Raw genomic sequence first — 24,231 nt, forward strand, 5'->3', positions numbered from 1 at the left:
TCAGCCCGCAAGGAGATTTAGACATTGGAGCGGTCTACTTTCCCCCCAGATACCGCATAACAGCATCTCACCTCAGTGAGTTCTTCGAGCATTTTGGGCCCCGCTTCATAGCAGCTGGAGATTATAACGCCAAACATTCTTGGTGGGGATCGCGCGCCAACAACCCCAAAGGGAAAACTCTGTTTGGGTACCTGCAACGCCACCGACTGGACTGCCACTCCACTGGCGAGCCCACTCACTGGCCAACGAATCCCCTCAAGACTCCAGACCTGCTGGACTTTGCTGTGTCGAAAGGCATAGGGCATGCGAAGATCAGCTGCACAACAAATGCTGATCTCCTGTCAGACCACTGTGCAATAAACGTGCTAATCAACACGCCAGTCCTCAGGAAAACCCCGCTCAGAAGGCTCACTGGAAAATATACCGACGCCGCCAAGTTCGCGTCCTGGATGCTCTCCACCGTCAATCCGAACCCCATCCTCAACACACCCAGGAACATTGATGAAGCTATCGGGAATCTCACCAGGCAGATGCAAAACGCTGCGGAATTCGCAAGCCCACCGCCACCAAAGACTGCGAGAACACCTAGCAGGGACCTCCACCTCTGGTCCCCGGAAATTGCGGCACTCGTGACTGAGAAGAGGCGTCTCAGGAGAGTTTGGTTCTTGACGCGCAATCCAAGAGACAAAACAGCGCTCAATCACGCCACAAAGGAGTTGAAGGACAAGATCTCCAGCCTACGCCAGGACTCCTTCCTCAGATTCCTCGAGGAACTCTCTCCCGGGGACCCAGACCACAATCTGTGGAACGTCACCCGCCACATTAAACGACCAGCCAAAAAGGTTTCCGCAGTGCGCAAAGCAGATGGATCCTGGTGCCGTTCGGATGCTGAAAGAGCAGAAGCTTTCGCCGAACACCTTTACAACGCCTTCTCTCCGTTCGACTGCTGCACTGCCGAAGAACATGCTGAAACAGCCCGGTTTCTCAATAGCCCAAGCTCTCCCGGTCCCCCGTTGGAACCAGTCGACCCTGAGGAAGTTGCGCAGGAGATTGCTCTACTGAAGAACAACAAATCTCCAGGCCTGGATCGTATAGATGCGGCGGCCCTAAAAATGCTCCCATTCCGCTGCACACAAATGCTGGCCAGCATTTACAACAGCTGCTTCCGGCTAGGGTACTTCCCGGAAGAGTGGAAAAGAGCAGAGGTTATTGTCCTCCTCAAGCCTGGTAAGCCTGAAGCCAATCTCGCCTCCTATCGTCCGATTAGTTTGCTGGCAATCCTCTCCAAAATACTCGAAAGAGTATTTTTGCGCAGAGTATTGCCAGTACTGGATGAGGCTGGTTTGATCCCCGATCACCAGTTTGGCTTCAGGCGCTCCCACGGAACACCAGAGCAATGCCACCGGCTAGTCGAACGGATCCTCGAGGCATTCGAGCAAAAGAAATACTGCTGCGCTGTAATGCTCGACGTGAAGCAGGCATTCGACAGAGTTTGGCATCCTGGACTCCTCCATAAACTCAAATCCTACCTCCCAAGCCCCCATTTTACCCTCCTCAAATCCTACACTGAGGGAAGAGCATTCCAAGTCAGATGCGGAAGTGCAATAAGCCTACCCAGACTGATCAGAGCTGGAGTTCCGCAAGGCAGTGTGCTCGGACCAATACTGTACACCCTTTACACCGCAGACCTTCCCATAATCCCCTCCAGGAACCTAACTATAGCGACTTATGCAGATGACACGGCTTTCCTCGCCTCCTCATCCGACCCACGAGAAGCCTCCGAAACAATCCAAAGGCAAATGGACGCGCTACATCCCTGGCTCAGCAGGTGGAACATCGTAGTGAACGCGGAAAAATCTACCCAAACAACATTTGCACTAAGGAGAGGAGACTGCCCACCGGTCACGCTAAACGGAGTCATCATTCCCAACGCACCCGCACCCAAGTACTAGGACTTACCCTGGACCGCAGGCTCACTTGGCGTCCCCACATCGTCAGCAAACGCATACAGGCCGATGCGCGTCTGAGGCAGATGCATTGGCTTATTGGGAGAGGGTCCAAGCTAAGGCAGAACCACAAAATCCTGGTGTACAAGGCAATTCTCAAGCCCATCTGGACCTACGGGATACAGCTATGGGGCACGGCAAGCCACACGAATCGCCTGCGTATACAGCGGTTCCAGAATAGGTGCTTGAGAATTGCCTGTAATGCGCATCCCTACCACGAGAATGTCGCCATACATAGGGAACTTGGAATCCCACAAGTCGCTGATGAAATCTCCAGGCTCAGCGAGAGATACCTGAAAAGGCTCGAAAACCACCCTAACCACCTCGCCACCAACCTGTTAGACAATAGCCAAACAAGCAGACGTCTCATGAGGAGACACCCTCTCGATCTTCCACAACAATAGACAACACATATAAAACCCGCCACAAATACATGTACAATAGTATCCCTTAAGCTAATGTTCCCCCGCAAAACCATTTAATTATTGTCCACTAGGACAGATTTTAAATAAATAAACGCACGCTAAAAAAAAAAAAAAAAAAAAAACTAAATTGATGACGAGGTGTTTGGCAACTTGATACAATTCTTTAAAGTCTTTATATCAAAAATTATATGATAGGGACAATATCATATGCGTCACTAAATTGATGACGAGGTGTTTGGCAACTTGACACAATTCATTAAAATTCTTTATATTAATTATATGATAGGGACAATATCATATGCGTCACTAAATTGATGACGAGGTGTTTGGCAACTTGACACAATTCATTAAAGTCTTTATATTAATTATATGATAGGGACAATATCATATGCGTCACTAAATTGATGACGAGGTGTTTGGCAACTTGATACAATTCTTTAAAGTCTTTATATCAAAAATTATATGATAGGGACAATATCATATGCGTCACTAAATTGATGACGAGGTGTTTGGCTACAGGAAAAAATCATTTATTTATCGAATCATCAAGCAAAGGATAAGCTTCAGTGGATCGCAGTATGGCAGCTGCTCAACCACTTACAACACCTTGCCTGTTACAAAAGTCGTTTACAATTGATTCTAGGCTTTGTCATTGTATTAAATAATGCTTTTATATGTAACTAGCGCGGCATCAGGTGATCGAAGATCCTCCTAATTTACTATGTTACAAATTACATTGGCATCACATCCATTGTCGTTTATAAAATAAATTATAAACTTTAAATGGTTTAGAAGCCATACAATGCAAATTGCCCCTTATTTATCATTGCAGTCCAGCACGGATACGACCTTAGAGGCGTTCAGGCATAATCCAACGGACGTAGCGTCATACCACTGTTCGCTCGAACAAGTATTGTGCCATTGGTCCGTACCTGCGGTTCCTCTCGTACTACGCAGGAATGCTGTCGCAACAACGTTTTGTCATTAGTAGGGTAAAACTAACCTGTCTCACGACGGTCTAAACCCAGCTCACGTTCCCTTGCATGGGTGAACAATCCAACGCTTGGTGAATTTTGCTTCACAATGATAGGAAGAGCCGACATCGAAGGATCAAAAAGCGACGTCGCTATGAACGCTTGGCCGCCACAAGCCAGTTATCCCTATGGTAACTTTTCTGACACCTCTTGTTAAAAACTCTTTAAACCAAAAGGATCGATAGGCCGAGCTTTTGCTGTCCCTGTGTGTACTGAACACCGAGATCAAGTCAGCATTTGCCCTTTTGCTCTATGTGTGGTTTCTGTCCGCACTGAGCTGGCCTTGGGACACCTCCGTTATTATTTGAGAGATGTACCGCCCCAGTCAAACTCCCTACCTGGCAATGTCCTTGAATTGGATCATACCTGAGTAATTGGAGTTATACCAAATTTTCAAATCAAAAATACATAAATGCATCGTTTTATTAAAGAATTTGTTTGCGATTATATAACAAACTCGTGATACTTTGATCAAGAAGCTTGCATCAAAACCCAATACCATAAGATATAATAAATATATCCGTATAATGGCTAGGAAATGATACACGTTCCATTTAATCAAGTAAGTAAGGAAACAATAAGAGTAGTGGTATTTCATTGACGATACCAAACCGAGGTCTAATATCTCCCACTTATTCTACACCTCTTATGTCTCCTTACACTGCCAGATTAGAGTCAAGCTCAAAAGGGTCTTCTTTCCCCGCTAATTATTCCAAGCCCGTTCCCTTGGCTGTGGTTTCGCTAGATAGTAGATAGGGACAGTAGGAATCTCGTTAATCCATTCATGCGCGTCACTAATTAGATGACGAGGCATTTGGCTACCTTAAGAGAGTCATAGTTACTCCCGCCGTTGACCCGCGCTTACTTGAATTTCTTCACTTTGACATTCAGAGCACTGGGCAGAAATCACATTGTGTCAACACCCGCTAGGGCCATCACAATGCTTTGTTTTAATTAGACAGTCGGATTCCCCAAGTCCGTGCCAGTTCTGAATTGATTGTTAATTGATAATCGTTATAATTGATAAGAACTAATTGGTTTAACCCAAATAGTATTCTTAAAAATTTTAGCAAGAAAGTTCCACAATTGGCTACGTAACTAAACTATCCGGGGAACAAGTAACTAACATAAATGCTAGAAACTCTATTTACCCAGAACGAGCACATAAACCATGTTATTGTTTCCCAATCAAGCCCGACTATCTCAATCTTCAGAGCCAATCCTTATCCCGAAGTTACGGATCTAATTTGCCGACTTCCCTTACCTACATTATTCTATCGACTAGAGACTCTTCACCTTGGAGACCAGCTGCGGATATTGGTACGGCCTGTTGAGAAGTTTGCGTGTCCCCACCATAAATTTTCAAGGTCCGAGGAGAAAATATCGACACAACAGTATATGTCATGCTCTTCTAGCCCATCTACCATATCTCTCTGCGAAAGACTTCCATGGTAGTACGGCTATAAAACAGAAAAGAAAACTCTTCCGATATCTCTCGACGGCTTCTTTATGGTCGTTCCTGTTGCCAGGATGAGCACGAGGCCCATATTTAATAACAAACGGATACTCAACAGGTTACGGAATTGGAACCGTATTCCCTTTCGTTCAAAATTATTCAAGTGTATTATATTCGCTTTGTTTATATAGTTAGGCATTTTTGTTTTACTTGAAAATTTTCGGCTTTCGCCTTGAACTTAGGACCGACTAACTCGTGATCAACCACTGTTCACACGAAACCCTTCTCCACTTCAGTCCTCCAAGGTCTCATTCGATTATTTGCTACTACCACCAAGATCTGTACCAATGGCAGCTCCATGCAGGCTTACGCCAAACACTTCTACGCATACCATTGTACCTTCCTACTCACTAAAGTTTCAAAATTTATATCACAAGTAATATAAATCATCTACTTTAGCGGTAATGTATAGGTATACAACTTAAGCGCCATCCATTTTAAGGGCTAGTTGCTTCGGCAGGTGAGTTGTTACACACTCCTTAGCGGATTTCGACTTCCATGATCACCGTCCTGCTGTTTTAAGCAACCAACGCCTTTCATGGTATCTGCATGAGTTGTTAATTTGGGCACCGTAACATTACGTTTGGTTCATCCCACAGCGCCAGTTCTGCTTACCAAAAGTGGCCCACTGGGCACATTATATCATAACCTTGAACTTCATATCAAGAAAGTTAAGGTTCTTACCCATTTAAAGTTTGAGAATAGGTTAAGATCGTTTCGACCCTAAGGCCTCTAATCATTCGCTTTACCAGATAAGATTATTTTATATAATATTAAAATGCACCAGCTATCCTGAGGGAAACTTCGGAAGGAACCAGCTACTAGATGGTTCGATTGGTCTTTCGCCCCTATACTCAATTCTGACAATCGATTTGCACGTCAGAACTGTTTCGGTCTTCCATCAGGGTTTCCCCTGACTTCAACCTGATCAAGTATAGTTCACCATCTTTCGGGTCACAGCATATATGCTCAAGGTACGTTCCAGTTAGAGGCATAAATAATATAAATATACATTATACATAACTATATAGAACGCCCCGGGATTGTGTTAATTAGCTATAAATAGCTAAAAAACTAATCCCATTATTAGTCAAGTTAATTACGCTATTAGGTTTACATCCCAATAACTTGCACATATGTTAGACTCCTTGGTCCGTGTTTCAAGACGGGTCCCGAAGGTATCCTGAATCTTTCGCATTGTTAATCATACAAGAGCATATAATAAACACAAAAATCAATGATAATTATGCCATTATATAATTCCGAAAAATTAACGCTCTGTAATAATATAAATCTATCAGCACTTTATCAAATTAATAACATTTATTCTGTGTTAAAATGCAAGCAATTTAATTGGAATAAACTATAAGTTATATTTTATGATAAATTTGGGATATGCTAATAGATTACAATGTCCTTATATGGAAAAAATGCACATTATTCTTAATAATATTATTTAAATATTACAATTTTAATGATGAATTTTCCATAACGGATATTCAGGTTCATCGGGCTTAACCTCTAAGCAGTTTCACGTACTGTTTAACTCTCTATTCAGAGTTCTTTTCAACTTTCCCTCACGGTACTTGTTTACTATCGGTCTCATGGTTATATTTAGTTTTAGATGGAGTTTACCACCCACTTAGTGCTGCACTATCAAGCAACACGACTCTTTGGAAACATCATCTAGTAATCATTAACGTTATACGGGCCTGGCACCCTCTATGGGTAAATGGCCTCATTTAAGAAGGACTTAAATCATTAATTTCTCATACTAGAATATTGACGCTCCATACACTGCATCTCACATTTGCCATATAGACAAAGTGACTTAGTGCTGAACTGTTTTCTTTTCGCTCGCCGCTACTAAGAAAATCCTTGTTAGTTTCTTTTCCTCCCCTAATTAATATGCTTAAATTCAGGGGGTAGTCCCATATGAGTTGAGGTTGTATATATAACTATATTTTGCCATAAATTCTTTATATATAAATGATAAAACAATCAATTAAATTCGTTATAAATAGTTCCAATAGTTCTTGTAAGCAAAGTTATTTTTTATCCATTTAACGAACCAACGAAGAATAATAACATAACCAAGTTTTTTTTTTTCGAATCATTAATAAGAGACAATTCTAGATGAAAAATATTTCAATTTTTTATGCTAGACATTTCTCAGTATTATTTGATTGAAAAAGAAAATATTTCTCTTCGTTTTTCACATTCAAATGTGAGATAATGTTTTTCATTTCTTTTTTAATATTATGAATAAAATCATTATTTAATCCAATAATATACCATATGCTTATAAAAAATTTATAAACAACTTAATTAGCATAGTCTTACAACCCTCAACCATATGTAGTCCAAGCAGCACTATAAAATTAATTAAAGTACATAACAGCATGGACTGCGATATGCGTTCAAAATGTCGATGTTCATGTGTCCTGCAGTTCACACGATGACGCACAGTTTGCTGCGTTCTTCATCGACCCATGAGCCGAGTGATCCACCGCTTAGAGTTTTATAATTCATTTTTATATAATGTCAATATTGTTTTTATTGAAAGAAATTAAAAATACACCATTTTACTGGCATATATCAATTCCTTCAATAAATTTATTTTTATACCTAAAATAAATGTTGCGAAATGTCTTAGTTTCATATAAGCATTATGTATCATAATAATCTGGTTATGGTTTGCTATTTTGGGTGACACATACTGCAAAATTTATATAAAACATTAACCTGATGGATGACAGGTACAAACATTGTATATTTTAGGTTGTTGCATTAGCCAACGTATGCTCATAACATAGATGAACAATACATATTCGCAACGCGTGTATATTATGGTCCATATACACACAAACTTATTTCGATTACCACATTCAAAATTATTTTAATTTTAATTCGACTTCCACTTTCGAATTTAGTTTAGTTTCTTCGATTTCCATTTTCGAGAATTTGTTTTTATAGGAAACGCCGTTGTTGTAGTAAGTACTGCCACAAATACGCACAACAACATTAATAATGTTAAAGTCTTTTTATGAGGTTGCCAAGCCCCACATATAAATAAAATAAAAGCCATCTACATTTTATTTTCACTTTAACTTTTGATTCCGTAGAATCATTTTGTAATATTTTTATTTTGGTAAATTGTATTTATTTGTATTATAACAAATGTTTATTAACGGTAAGGATATTATACAATAATGATCCTTCCGCAGGTTCACCTACGGAAACCTTGTTACGACTTTTACTTCCTCTAAATAATCAAGTTCGGTCAACTTTTGCGAAACAACCGTAACACGCAAGGCGTCACAGTGATCACGTCCGGAGACCTCACTAAATAATTCAATCGGTAGTAGCGACGGGCGGTGTGTACAAAGGGCAGGGACGTAATCAATGCGAGTTAATGACTCACACTTACTGGGAATTCCAAGTTCATGTGAACAGTTTCAGTTCACAATCCCAAGCATGAAAGTGGTTCAGCGGTTTACCCGGACCTCTCGGTCTAGGAAATACACGTTGATACTTTCATTGTAGCGCGCGTGCAGCCCAGGACATCTAAGGGCATCACAGACCTGTTATTGCTCAATCTCATTATTGCTAGACGCAATTTGTCCATTTAAGAAGCTAGTGTCCTTATAATGGGACAAACCAACAGGTACGGCTCCACTTACATAAACACATTCAAACACAATAAACATTTTACTGCCACCATGAATGAAGGCTACATAAGCTTCAGCACCATAATCCTGAAGATATCTATTTAATATATTTGAGTCTCGTTCGTTATCGGAATTAACCAGACAAATCACTCCACGAACTAAGAACGGCCATGCACCACCACCCATAGATTCGAGAAAGAGCTATCAATCTGTCTTACACACTTATGTTCGGACCTGGTAAGTTTTCCCGTGTTGAGTCAAATTAAGCCGCAGGCTCCACTCCTGGTGGTGCCCTTCCGTCAATTCCTTTAAGTTTCAGCTTTGCAACCATACTTCCCCCGGAGCCCAAAAGCTTTGGTTTCCCGGGAAGCGACTGAGAGAGCCATAAAAGTAGCTACACCCAATTGCTAGCTGGCATCGTTTATGGTTAGAACTAGGGCGGTATCTGATCGCCTTCGAACCTCTAACTTTCGTTCTTGATTAATGAAAACATCTTTGGCAAATGCTTTCGCTTAAGTTAGTCTTACGACGGTCCAAGAATTTCACCTCTCGCGTCGTAATACTAATGCCCCCAAACTGCTTCTATTAATCATTACCTCTTGATCTGAAAACCAATGAAAGCAGAACAGAGGTCTTATTTCATTATCCCATGCACAGAATATTCAGGCATTTGAAGCCTGCTTTAAGCACTCTAATTTGTTCAAAGTAATAGTACCGGCCCACAATAACACTCGTTTAAGAGCACTAGTGCAGGTTTTTAAATAGGAGGAACATATGAAAAAATACAAGTATTTAATCACATATAAGAACTCCACCGGTAATACGCTTACATACATAAAGGTATAGTACTAACCACAATTGTAAGTTGTACTACCCGTATGAAGCACAAGTTCAACTACGAACGTTTTAACCGCAACAACTTTAATATACGCTATTGGAGCTGGAATTACCGCGGCTGCTGGCACCAGACTTGCCCTCCAATTGGTCCTTGTTAAAGGATTTAAAGTGTACTCATTCCAATTACAGGGCCTCGGATATGAGTCCTGTATTGTTATTTTTCGTCACTACCTCCCCGAGCTGGGAGTGGGTAATTTACGCGCCTGCTGCCTTCCTTAGATGTGGTAGCCGTTTCTCAGGCTCCCTCTCCGGAATCGAACCCTGATTCCCCGTTACCCGTTGCAACCATGGTAGTCCTAGATACTACCATCAAAAGTTGATAGGGCAGACATTTGAAAGATCTGTCGTCGGTACAAGACCATACGATCTGCATGTTATCTAGAGTTCAACCAATATAACGATCTTGCGATCGCTTGGTTTTAGCCTAATAAAAGCACATGTCCCATAAGGTTCATGTTTTAATTGCATGTATTAGCTCTAGAATTACCACAGTTATCCAAGTAACTGTTAACGATCTAAGGAACCATAACTGATATAATGAGCCTTTTGCGGTTTCACTTTTAATTCGTGTGTACTTAGACATGCATGGCTTAATCTTTGAGACAAGCATATAACTACTGGCAGGATCAACCAGAATAATGTTTTTCCTTCATATTCCATTCATATTTTTTGAATCGAAATAAGCAATATAATAGATATATAGATTTTTCACTTTATATTATTCCATGATTTTTATTATATTGAATAAAATTCAATATTTCGCCTTTGGGTAAAATTTTAAATATATATTTATAAGTAAAATATCCATTCGATTACGGCCATTTTTATATAGCATTCGTAATCCATAATTTCATTTTTAATTATACTTGTTTTACCAATATAACAAGAATTTCATATAATTATTGTAATATATATGTTTCTATAATTTATCTTTTTATATATACATATTTCATTATAAAATATCATTTTATTTCCAACATACATAATTATTGTATCCACACATGTACAATTTTTGTTTAACCAATATAAATATTAAGTTAAATCATTTGCATTTTGAAGATAAATTTAAAATTTATCTCTTTTCATATATCTCTCTGGTAATATATAACATAAAACCAAGCGCATATGATAATATTTCCACATTTAATATATAATTTTATATTTCTTTCATAAGAATCCATATTTGTATTATACCGTAACGATATAATAATCCAACTATACGGCAGGTAATAAATAAATATTTGCCTGCCTCCAAAAATTAACGATAATATATGGAAACGATTTGTTATTCTATATATAATAGAAACTTGACTTTTGTTTCAACGATATTATCTAAAAAGCGTATATTCCTATTATCCGCGGAGCCAAGTCCCGTGTTCTATAGAACTGAGAAACAAATTTGTACGGATAATAATATACTTTATTGTATGTAACCAATATAAACATAATCCGAAATAAATATTTCGAATAATGCGGGAGGTCGGCAACCACTGCCTACCTATAGTAGTTTTTGAACCCGCTGTCGTCAAAGCGGGTATTTTCAATTCCGTTTGCCACCCAACATACGGGCTATTCTCTTATATATTAAGAGATTATATGAACATTTCATTTTTTTTTCCATTATTCATATATAATATGATTATTTTTTTCTTTATACATATAATACATATTAATTTTCATATGTTTATTATTTAATTTACTCATATTATTGCCAAAATCATATGAATACATAAGTTTTGAACAATATGAGAGGTCGGCAACCACTGCCTACCTATAGTAGTTTTTGAACCCTCTGTCGTAATTCCGGTCGTTTACACTACTATACCCTCTCCCTATAATGGCTTTTCTCTATAATACTAAGAGAATGTGGGAATATTTCAGCATTTTTTTCCTTATACATATAATAATTAATCATTTTCATATGTATATTATTTAATTTACTCATATAATTCCCAAAATCATATGAATTCATAAGTTTTGAACAATATGAGAGGTCGGCAACCACTGCCTACCTATAGTAGTTTTTGAACCCTCTGTCGTAATTCCGGTCGTTTACACTACTATACCCTCTCACTATAATGGCTTTTCTCTATAATACTGAGAGAATGTGGGAATATTTCAGCATTTTTTCCCTTATACATATAATAATTAATCATTTTCATATGTATATTATTTAATTTACTCATATAATTCCCAAAATCATATGAATACATAAGTTTTGAACAATATGAGAGGTCGGCAACCACTGCCTACCTATAGTAGTTTTTGAACCCTCTGTCGTAATTCCGGTCGTTTACACTACTATACCCTCTCACTATAATGGCTTTTCTCTATAATACTGAGAGAATGTGGGAATATTTCAGCATTTTTTCCCTTATACATATAATAATTAATCATTTTCATATGTATATTATTTAATTTACTCATATAATTGCCAAAATCATATGAATACATAAGTTTTGAACAATATGAGAGGTCGGCAACCACTGCCTACCTATAGTAGTTTTTGAACCCTCTGTCGTAATTCCGGTCGTTTACACTACTATACCCTCTCACTATAATGGCTTTTCTCTATAATACTGAGAGAATGTGGGAATATTTCAGCATTTTTTCCCTTATACATATAATAATTAATCATTTTCATATGTATATTATTTAATTTACTCATATAATTGCCAAAATCATATGAATACATAAGTTTTGAACAATATGAGAGGTCGCAACCATACATATAATAATTAATCATTTTCATATGTATATTATTTAATTTACTCATATAATTGCCAAAATCATATGAATACATAAGTTTTAAACAATATGAGAGGTCGGCAACCACTGCCTTACCTATAGTAGTTTTTGAACCCTCTGTCGTAATTCCGGTCGTTTACACTACTATACCCTCTCACTATAATGGCTTTTCTCTATAATACTGAGAGAATGTGGGAATATTTCAGCATTTTTTCCCTTATACATATAATAATTAATCATTTTCATATGTATATTATTTAATTTACTCATTTAATTGCCAAAATCATATGAATACATAAGTTTTGAACAATATGAGAGGTCGGCAACGGTCTTTCCTCTATAATACTAAGATAATATGGGAATATTTCAGCATTTTTTCCCTTATACATATAAGAATTAATCATTTTCATAAGTATATTATTTAATTTACTCGTATATAATTGCCAAAATCCTATGAACACATAAGAGAATACAATATGAGAGGTCGGCGCAACCATAATATAGTAGTTGATGACGAGGTGTTTGGCAACTTGATACAATTCTTTAAAGTCTTTATATCAAAAATTATATGATAGGGACAATATCATATGCGTCACTAAATTGATGACGAGGTGTTTGGCAACTTGACACAATTCATTAAAAGTTTTTATATTAATTATATGATAGGGACAATATCATATGCGTCACTAAATTGATGACGAGGTGTTTGGCAACTTGACACAATTCATTAAAGTCTTTATATTAATTATATGATAGGGACAATATCATATGCGTCACTAAATTGAATTGATGACGAGGTGTTTGGCAACTTGACACAATTCATTAAAGTCTTTATATTAATTATATGATAGGGACAATATCATATGCGTCACTAAATTGATGACGAGGTGTTTGGCAACTTGACACAATTCATTAAAGTCTTTATATTAATTATATGATATGGACAATATCATATGCGTCACTAAATTGATGACGAGGTGTTTGGCAACTTGATACAATTCTTTAAAGTCTTTATATCAAAAATTATATGATAGGGACAATATCATATGCGTCACTAAATTGATGACGAGGTGTTTGGCAACTTGACACAATTCATTAAAGTCTTTATATTAATTATATGATATGGACAATATCATATGCGTCACTAAATTGATGACGAGGTGTTTGGCAACTTGACACAATTCATTAAAGTCTTTATATTAATTATATGATAGGGACAATATCATATGGTCACTAAATTGATGACGAGGTGTTTGGCAACTTGACACAATTCATTAAAGTCTTTATATTAATTATATGATATGGACAATATCATATGCGTCACTAAATTGATGACGAGGTGTTTGGCAACTTGATACAATTCTTTAAAGTCTTTATATCAAAATTATATGATAGGGACAATATCATATGCGTCACTAAATTGATGACGAGGTGTTTGGCAACTTGACACAATTCATTAAAGTCTTTATATTAATTATATGATATGGACAATATCATATGCGTCACTAAATTGATGACGAGGTGTTTGGCAACTTGATACAATTCTTTAAAGTCTTTATATCAAAAATTATATGATAGGGACAATATCATATGCGTCACTAAATTGATGACGAGGTGTTTGGCAACTTGACACAATTCATTAAAGTCTTTATATTAATTATATGATAGGGACAATATCATATGGTCACTAAATTGATGACGAGGTGTTTGGCAACTTGACACAATTCATTAAAGTCTTTATATTAATTATATGATATGGACAATATCATATGCGTCACTAAATTGATGACGAGGTGTTTGGCAACTTGATACAATTCTTTAAAGTCTTTATATCAAAAATTATATGATAGGGACAATATCATATGCGTCACTAAATTGATGACGAGGTGTTTGGCAACTTGACACAATTCATTAAAGTCTTTATATTAATTATATGATATGGACAATATCATATGCGTCACTAAATTGATGACGAGGTGTTTGGCAACTTGATACAATTCTTTAAAGTCTTTATATCAAAAATTATATGATAGGGACAATATCATATGCGTCACTAAATTGATGACGAGGTGTTTGGCAACTTGACACAATTCATTAAAATTCTTTATATTAATTATATGATAGGGACAATATCATATGCGTCACTAAATTGATGACGAGGTGTTTGGCAACTTGATACAATTCTTTAAAGTCTTATATAAATTATATGATAGGGACAATATCATATGCGTCACTAAATTGATGACGAGGTGTTTGGCAACTTGACACAATTCATTAAAGTCTTTATATTAATTATATGATAGGGACAATATCATATGCGTCACTAAATTGATGACGAGGTGTTTGGCAACTTGATACAATTCTTTAAAGTCTTTATATCAAAAATTATATGATAGGGACAATATCATATGCGTCACTAAATTGATGACGAGGTGTTTGGCTACAGGAAAAAATCATTTATTTATCGAATCATCAAGCAAAGGATAAGCTTCAGTGGATCGCAGTATGGCAGCTGCTCAACCACTTACAACACCTTGCCTGTTACAAAAGTCGTTTACAATTGATTCTAGGCTTTGTCATTGTATTAAATAATGCTTTTATATGTAACTAGCGCGGCATCAGGTGATCGAAGATCCTCCTAATTTACTATGTTACAAATTACATTGGCATCACATCCATTGTCGTTTATAAAATAAATTATAAACTTTAAATGGTTTAGAAGCCATACAATGCAAATTGCCCCTTATTTATCATTGCAGTCCAGCACGGATACGACCTTAGAGGCGTTCAGGCATAATCCAACGGACGTAGCGTCATACCACTGTTCGCTCGAACAAGTATTGTGCCATTGGTCCGTACCTGCGGTTCCTCTCGTACTACGCAGGAATGCTGTCGCAACAACGTTTTGTCATTAGTAGGGTAAAACTAACCTGTCTCACGACGGTCTAAACCCAGCTCACGTTCCCTTGCATGGGTGAACAATCCAACGCTTGGTGAATTTTGCTTCACAATGATAGGAAGAGCCGACATCGAAGGATCAAAAAGCGACGTCGCTATGAACGCTTGGCCGCCACAAGCCAGTTATCCCTATGGTAACTTTTCTGACACCTCTTGTTAAAAACTCTTTAAACCAAAAGGATCGATAGGCCGAGCTTTTGCTGTCCCTGTGTGTACTGAACACCGAGATCAAGTCAGCATTTGCCCTTTTGCTCTATGTGTGGTTTCTGTCCGCACTGAGCTGGCCTTGGGACACCTCCGTTATTATTTGAGAGATGTACCGCCCCAGTCAAACTCCCTACCTGGCAATGTCCTTGAATTGGATCATACCTGAGTAATTGGAGTTATACCAAATTTTCAAATCAAAAATACATAAATGCATCGTTTTATTAAAGAATTTGTTTGCGATTATATAACAAACTCGTGATACTTTGATCAAGAAGCTTGCATCAAAACCCAATACCATAAGATATAATAAATATATCCGTATAATGGCTAGGAAATGATACACGTTCCATTTAATCAAGTAAGTAAGGAAACAATAAGAGTAGTGGTATTTCATTGACGATACCAAACCGAGGTCTAATATCTCCCACTTATTCTACACCTCTTATGTCTCCTTACACTGCCAGATTAGAGTCAAGCTCAAAAGGGTCTTCTTTCCCCGCTAATTATTCCAAGCCCGTTCCCTTGGCTGTGGTTTCGCTAGATAGTAGATAGGGACAGTAGGAATCTCGTTAATCCATTCATGCGCGTCACTAATTAGATGACGAGGCATTTGGCTACCTTAAGAGAGTCATAGTTACTCCCGCCGTTGACCCGCGCTTACTTGAATTTCTTCACTTTGACATTCAGAGCACTGGGCAGAAATCACATTGTGTCAACACCCGCTAGGGCCATCACAATGCTTTGTTTTAATTAGACAGTCGGATTCCCCAAGTCCGTGCCAGTTCTGAATTGATTGTTAATTGATAATCGTTATAATTGATAAGAACTAATTGGTTTAACCCAAATAGTATTCTTAAAAATTTTAGCAAGAAAGTTCCACAATTGGCTACGTAACTAAACTATCCGGGGAACAAGTAACTAACATAAATGCTAGAAACTCTATTTACCCAGAACGAGCACATAAACCATGTTATTGTTTCCCAATCAAGCCCGACTATCTCAATCTTCAGAGCCAATCCTTATCCCGAAGTTACGGATCTAATTTGCCGACTTCCCTTACCTACATTATTCTATCGACTAGAGACTCTTCACCTTGGAGACCAGCTGCGGATATTGGTACGGCCTGTTGAGAAGTTTGCGTGTCCCCACCATAAATTTTCAAGGTCCGAGGAGAAAATATCGACACAACAGTATATGTCATGCTCTTCTAGCCCATCTACCATATCTCTCTGCGAAAGACTTCCATGGTAGTACGGCTATAAAACAGAAAAGAAAACTCTTCCGATATCTCTCGACGGCTTCTTTATGGTCGTTCCTGTTGCCAGGATGAGCACGAGGCCCATATTTAATAACAAACGGATACTCAACAGGTTACGGAATTGGAACCGTATTCCCTTTCGTTCAAAATTATTCAAGTGTATTATATTCGCTTTGTTTATATAGTTAGGCATTTTTGTTTTACTTGAAAATTTTCGGCTTTCGCCTTGAACTTAGGACCGACTAACTCGTGATCAACCACTGTTCACACGAAACCCTTCTCCACTTCAGTCCTCCAAGGTCTCATTCGATTATTTGCTACTACCACCAAGATCTGTACCAATGGCAGCTCCATGCAGGCTTACGCCAAACACTTCTACGCATACCATTGTACCTTCCTACTCACTAAAGTTTCAAAATTTATATCACAAGTAATATAAATCATCTACTTTAGCGGTAATGTATAGGTATACAACTTAAGCGCCATCCATTTTAAGGGCTAGTTGCTTCGGCAGGTGAGTTGTTACACACTCCTTAGCGGATTTCGACTTCCATGATCACCGTCCTGCTGTTTTAAGCAACCAACGCCTTTCATGGTATCTGCATGAGTTGTTAATTTGGGCACCGTAACATTACGTTTGGTTCATCCCACAGCGCCAGTTCTGCTTACCAAAAGTGGCCCACTGGGCACATTATATCATAACCTTGAACTTCATATCAAGAAAGTTAAGGTTCTTACCCATTTAAAGTTTGAGAATAGGTTAAGATCGTTTCGACCCTAAGGCCTCTAATCATTCGCTTTACCAGATAAGATTATTTTATATAATATTAAAATGCACCAGCTATCCTGAGGGAAACTTCGGAAGGAACCAGCTACTAGATGGTTCGATTGGTCTTTCGCCCCTATACTCAATTCTGACAATCGATTTGCACGTCAGAACTGTTTCGGTCTTCCATCAGGGTTTCCCCTGACTTCAACCTGATCAAGTATAGTTCACCATCTTTCGGGTCACAGCATATATGCTCAAGGTACGTTCCAGTTAGAGGCATAAATAATATAAATATACATTATACATAACTATATAGAACGCCCCGGGATTGTGTTAATTAGCTATAAATAGCTAAAAAACTAATCCCATTATTAGTCAAGTTAATTACGCTATTAGGTTTACATCCCAATAACTTGCACATATGTTAGACTCCTTGGTCCGTGTTTCAAGACGGGTCCCGAAGGTATCCTGAATCTTTCGCATTGTTAATCATACAAGAGCATATAATAAACACAAAAATCAATGATAATTATGCCATTATATAATTCCGAAAAATTAACGCTCTGTAATAATATAAATCTATCAGCACTTTATCAAATTAATAACATTTATTCTGTGTTAAAATGCAAGCAATTTAATTGGAATAAACTATAAGTTATATTTTATGATAAATTTGGGATATGCTAATAGATTACAATGTCCTTATATGGAAAAAATGCACATTATTCTTAATAATATTATTTAAATATTACAATTTTAATGATGAATTTTCCATAACGGATATTCAGGTTCATCGGGCTTAACCTCTAAGCAGTTTCACGTACTGTTTAACTCTCTATTCAGAGTTCTTTTCAACTTTCCCTCACGGTACTTGTTTACTATCGGTCTCATGGTTATATTTAGTTTTAGATGGAGTTTACCACCCACTTAGTGCTGCACTATCAAGCAACACGACTCTTTGGAAACATCATCTAGTAATCATTAACGTTATACGGGCCTGGCACCCTCTATGGGTAAATGGCCTCATTTAAGAAGGACTTAAATCATTAATTTCTCATACTAGAATATTGACGCTCCATACACTGCATCTCACATTTGCCATATAGACAAAGTGACTTAGTGCTGAACTGTTTTCTTTTCGCTCGCCGCTACTAAGAAAATCCTTGTTAGTTTCTTTTCCTCCCCTAATTAATATGCTTAAATTCAGGGGGTAGTCCCATATGAGTTGAGGTTGTATATATAACTATATTTTGCCATAAATTCTTTATATATAAATGATAAAACAATCAATTAAATTCGTTATAAATAGTTCCAATAGTTCTTGTAAGCAAAGTTATTTTTTATCCATTTAACGAACCAACGAAGAATAATAACATAACCAAGTTTTTTTTTTTTCGAATCATTAATAAGAGACAATTCTAGATGAAAAATATTTCAATTTTTTATGCTAGACATTTCTCAGTATTATTTGATTGAAAAAGAAAATATTTCTCTTCGTTTTTCACATTCAAATGTGAGATAATGTTTTTCATTTCTTTTTTAATATTATGAATAAAATCATTATTTAATCCAATAATATACCATATGCTTATAAAAAATTTATAAACAACTTAATTAGCATAGTCTTACAACCCTCAACCATATGTAGTCCAAGCAGCACTATAAAATTAATTAAAGTACATAACAGCATGGACTGCGATATGCGTTCAAAATGTCGATGTTCATGTGTCCTGCAGTTCACACGATGACGCACAGTTTGCTGCGTTCTTCATCGACCCATGAGCCGAGTGATCCACCGCTTAGAGTTTTATAATTCATTTTTATATAATGTCAATATTGTTTTTATTGAAAGAAATTAAAAATACACCATTTTACTGGCATATATCAATTCCTTCAATAAATTTATTTTTATACCTAAAATAAATGTTGCGAAATGTCTTAGTTTCATATAAGCATTATGTATCATAATAATCTGGTTATGGTTTGCTATTTTGGGTGACACATACTGCAAAATTTATATAAAACATTAACCTGATGGATGACAGGTACAAACATTGTATATTTTAGGTTGTTGCATTAGCCAACGTATGCTCATAACATAGATGAACAATACATATTCGCAACGCGTGTATATTATGGTCCATATACACACAAACTTATTTCGATTACCACATTCAAAATTATTTTAATTTTAATTCGACTTCCACTTTCGAATTTAGTTTAGTTTCTTCGATTTCCATTTTCGAGAATTTGTTTTTATAGGAAACGCCGTTGTTGTAGTAAGTACTGCCACAAATACGCACAACAACATTAATAATGTTAAAGTCTTTTTATGAGGTTGCCAAGCCCCACATATAAATAAAATAAAAGCCATCTACATTTTATTTTCACTTTAACTTTTGATTCCGTAGAATCATTTTGTAATATTTTTATTTTGGTAAATTGTATTTATTTGTATTATAACAAATGTTTATTAACGGTAAGGATATTATACAATAATGATCCTTCCGCAGGTTCACCTACGGAAACCTTGTTACGACTTTTACTTCCTCTAAATAATCAAGTTCGGTCAACTTTTGCGAAACAACCGTAACACGCAAGGCGTCACAGTGATCACGTCCGGAGACCTCACTAAATAATTCAATCGGTAGTAGCGACGGGCGGTGTGTACAAAGGGCAGGGACGTAATCAATGCGAGTTAATGACTCACACTTACTGGGAATTCCAAGTTCATGTGAACAGTTTCAGTTCACAATCCCAAGCATGAAAGTGGTTCAGCGGTTTACCCGGACCTCTCGGTCTAGGAAATACACGTTGATACTTTCATTGTAGCGCGCGTGCAGCCCAGGACATCTAAGGGCATCACAGACCTGTTATTGCTCAATCTCATTATTGCTAGACGCAATTTGTCCATTTAAGAAGCTAGTGTCCTTATAATGGGACAAACCAACAGGTACGGCTCCACTTACATAAACACATTCAAACACAATAAACATTTTACTGCCACCATGAATGAAGGCTACATAAGCTTCAGCACCATAATCCTGAAGATATCTATTTAATATATTTGAGTCTCGTTCGTTATCGGAATTAACCAGACAAATCACTCCACGAACTAAGAACGGCCATGCACCACCACCCATAGATTCGAGAAAGAGCTATCAATCTGTCTTACACACTTATGTTCGGACCTGGTAAGTTTTCCCGTGTTGAGTCAAATTAAGCCGCAGGCTCCACTCCTGGTGGTGCCCTTCCGTCAATTCCTTTAAGTTTCAGCTTTGCAACCATACTTCCCCCGGAGCCCAAAAGCTTTGGTTTCCCGGGAAGCGACTGAGAGAGCCATAAAAGTAGCTACACCCAATTGCTAGCTGGCATCGTTTATGGTTAGAACTAGGGCGGTATCTGATCGCCTTCGAACCTCTAACTTTCGTTCTTGATTAATGAAAACATCTTTGGCAAATGCTTTCGCTTAAGTTAGTCTTACGACGGTCCAAGAATTTCACCTCTCGCGTCGTAATACTAATGCCCCCAAACTGCTTCTATTAATCATTACCTCTTGATCTGAAAACCAATGAAAGCAGAACAGAGGTCTTATTTCATTATCCCATGCACAGAATATTCAGGCATTTGAAGCCTGCTTTAAGCACTCTAATTTGTTCAAAGTAATAGTACCGGCCCACAATAACACTCGTTTAAGAGCACTAGTGCAGGTTTTTAAATAGGAGGAACATATGAAAAAATACAAGTATTTAATCACATATAAGAACTCCACCGGTAATACGCTTACATACATAAAGGTATAGTACTAACCACAATTGTAAGTTGTACTACCCGTATGAAGCACAAGTTCAACTACGAACGTTTTAACCGCAACAACTTTAATATACGCTATTGGAGCTGGAATTACCGCGGCTGCTGGCACCAGACTTGCCCTCCAATTGGTCCTTGTTAAAGGATTTAAAGTGTACTCATTCCAATTACAGGGCCTCGGATATGAGTCCTGTATTGTTATTTTTCGTCACTACCTCCCCGAGCTGGGAGTGGGTAATTTACGCGCCTGCTGCCTTCCTTAGATGTGGTAGCCGTTTCTCAGGCTCCCTCTCCGGAATCGAACCCTGATTCCCCGTTACCCGTTGCAACCATGGTAGTCCTAGATACTACCATCAAAAGTTGATAGGGCAGACATTTGAAAGATCTGTCGTCGGTACAAGACCATACGATCTGCATGTTATCTAGAGTTCAACCAATATAACGATCTTGCGATCGCTTGGTTTTAGCCTAATAAAAGCACATGTCCCATAAGGTTCATGTTTTAATTGCATGTATTAGCTCTAGAATTACCACAGTTATCCAAGTAACTGTTAACGATCTAAGGAACCATAACTGATATAATGAGCCTTTTGCGGTTTCACTTTTAATTCGTGTGTACTTAGACATGCATGGCTTAATCTTTGAGACAAGCATATAACTACTGGCAGGATCAACCAGAATAATGTTTTTCCTTCATATTCCATTCATATTTTTTGAATCGAAATAAGCAATATAATAGATATATGGATTTTTCACTTTATATAATTCCATGATTTTTATTATATTGAATAAAATTCAATATTTCGCCTTTGGGTAAAATTTTAAATATATATTTATAAGTAAAATATCCATTCGATTACGGCCATTTTTATATAGCATTCGTAATCCATAATTTCATTTTTAATTTATACTTGTTTTACCAATATAACAAGAATTTCATATAATTATTGTAATATATATGTTTCTATAATTATATCTTTTTATATATACATATTTCATTATAAAATATCATTTTATTTCCAACATACATAATTATTGTATCCACACATGTACAATTTTTGTTTAACCAATATAAATATTAAGTTAAATCATTTGCATTTTGAAGATAAATTTAAAATTTATCTCTTTTCATATATCTCTCTGGTAATATATAACATAAAACCAAGCGCATATGATAATATTTCCACATTTAATATATAATTTTATATTTCTTTCATAAGAATCCATATTTGTATTATACCGTAACGATATAATAATCCAACTATACGGCAGGTAATAAATAAATATTTGCCTGCCTCCAAAAATTAACGATAATATATGGAAACGATTTGTTATTCTATATATAATAGAAACTTGACTTTTGTTTCAACGATATTATCTAAAAAGCGTATATTCCTATTATCCGCGGAGCCAAGTCCCGTGTTCTATAGAACTGAGAAACAAATTTGTACGGATAATAATATACTTTATTGTATGTAACCAATATAAACATAATCCGAAATAAATATTTCGAATAATGCGGGAGGTCGGCAACCACTGCCTACCTATAGTAGTTTTTGAACCCGCTGTCGTCAAAGCGGGTATTTTCAATTCCGTTTGCCACCCAACATACGGGCTATTCTCTTATATATTAAGAGATTATATGAACATTTCATTTTTTTTTCCATTATTCATATATAATATGATTATTTTTTTCTTTATACATATAATACATATTAATTTTCATATGTTTATTATTTAATTTACTCATATTATTGCCAAAATCATATGAATACATAAGTTTTGAACAATATGAGAGGTCGGCAACCACTGCCTACCTATAGTAGTTTTTGAACCCTCTGTCGTAATTCCGGTCGTTTACACTACTATACCCTCTCCCTATAATGGCTTTTCTCTATAATACTAAGAGAATGTGGGAATATTTCAGCATTTTTTTCCTTATACATATAATAATTAATCATTTTCATATGTATATTATTTAATTTACTCATATAATTCCCAAAATCATATGAATTCATAAGTTTTGAACAATATGAGAGGTCGGCAACCACTGCCTACCTATAGTAGTTTTTGAACCCTCTGTCGTAATTCCGGTCGTTTACACTACTATACCCTCTCACTATAATGGCTTTTCTCTATAATACTGAGAGAATGTGGGAATATTTCAGCATTTTTTCCCTTATACATATAATAATTAATCATTTTCATATGTATATTATTTAATTTACTCATATAATTCCCAAAATCATATGAATACATAAGTTTTGAACAATATGAGAGGTCGGCAACCACTGCCTACCTATAGTAGTTTTTGAACCCTCTGTCGTAATTCCGGTCGTTTACACTACTATACCCTCTCACTATAATGGCTTTTCTCTATAATACTGAGAGAATGTGGGAATATTTCAGCATTTTTTCCCTTATACATATAATAATTAATCATTTTCATATGTATATTATTTAATTTACTCATATAATTGCCAAAATCATATGAATACATAAGTTTTGAACAATATGAGAGGTCGGCAACCACTGCCTACCTATAGTAGTTTTTGAACCCTCTGTCGTAATTCCGGTCGTTTACACTACTATACCCTCTCACTATAATGGCTTTTCTCTATAATACTGAGAGAATGTGGGAATATTTCAGCATTTTTTCCCTTATACATATAATAATTAATCATTTTCATATGTATATTATTTAATTTACTCATTTAATTGCCAAAATCATATGAATACATAAGTTTTGAACAATATGAGAGGTCGGCAACGGTCTTTCCTCTATAATACTAAGATAATATGGGAATATTTCAGCATTTTTTCCCTTATACATATAATAATTAATCATTTTCATAAGTATATTATTTAATTTACTCGTATATAATTGCCAAAATCCTATGAACACATAAGAGAATACAATATGAGAGGTCGG

At 36.6% G+C, this 24,231-nt stretch overlaps 6 non-coding genes across 6 annotated transcripts; all 6 read right to left on the reverse strand.

Moving 5' to 3' along the window:
* Nucleotides 1-2,968: 2,968 nt before the first annotated feature.
* Nucleotides 2,969-6,930, reverse strand: LOC120285481. Its single transcript, XR_005544744.1, has one exon. It is a non-coding gene; the product is annotated as a large subunit ribosomal RNA (ribosomal RNA).
* Nucleotides 6,931-7,323: 393 nt separating this feature from the next.
* Nucleotides 7,324-7,502, reverse strand: LOC120285487. Its single transcript, XR_005544749.1, has one exon. It is a non-coding gene; the product is annotated as a 5.8S ribosomal RNA (ribosomal RNA).
* Nucleotides 7,503-8,191: 689 nt separating this feature from the next.
* Nucleotides 8,192-10,186, reverse strand: LOC120285476. The gene has a single exon (XR_005544739.1). It is a non-coding gene; the product is annotated as a small subunit ribosomal RNA (ribosomal RNA).
* Nucleotides 10,187-14,761: 4,575 nt separating this feature from the next.
* On the reverse strand, nt 14,762-18,723 carry LOC120285482. The gene has a single exon (XR_005544745.1). It is a non-coding gene; the product is annotated as a large subunit ribosomal RNA (ribosomal RNA).
* Nucleotides 18,724-19,117: 394 nt separating this feature from the next.
* LOC120285470 lies at nt 19,118-19,296 on the reverse strand. Its single transcript, XR_005544733.1, has one exon. It is a non-coding gene; the product is annotated as a 5.8S ribosomal RNA (ribosomal RNA).
* A 689-nt stretch (nt 19,297-19,985) lies between these two features.
* LOC120285477 lies at nt 19,986-21,980 on the reverse strand. The gene has a single exon (XR_005544740.1). It is a non-coding gene; the product is annotated as a small subunit ribosomal RNA (ribosomal RNA).
* Between the last annotated feature and the right edge of the window lie 2,251 nt (nt 21,981-24,231).

Source organism: Drosophila simulans, unplaced genomic scaffold (assembly GCF_016746395.2).
Source record: "Drosophila simulans strain w501 unplaced genomic scaffold, Prin_Dsim_3.1 Segkk25_quiver_pilon, whole genome shotgun sequence".
Taxonomy (NCBI): Eukaryota; Metazoa; Arthropoda; class Insecta; order Diptera; family Drosophilidae; genus Drosophila; species Drosophila simulans.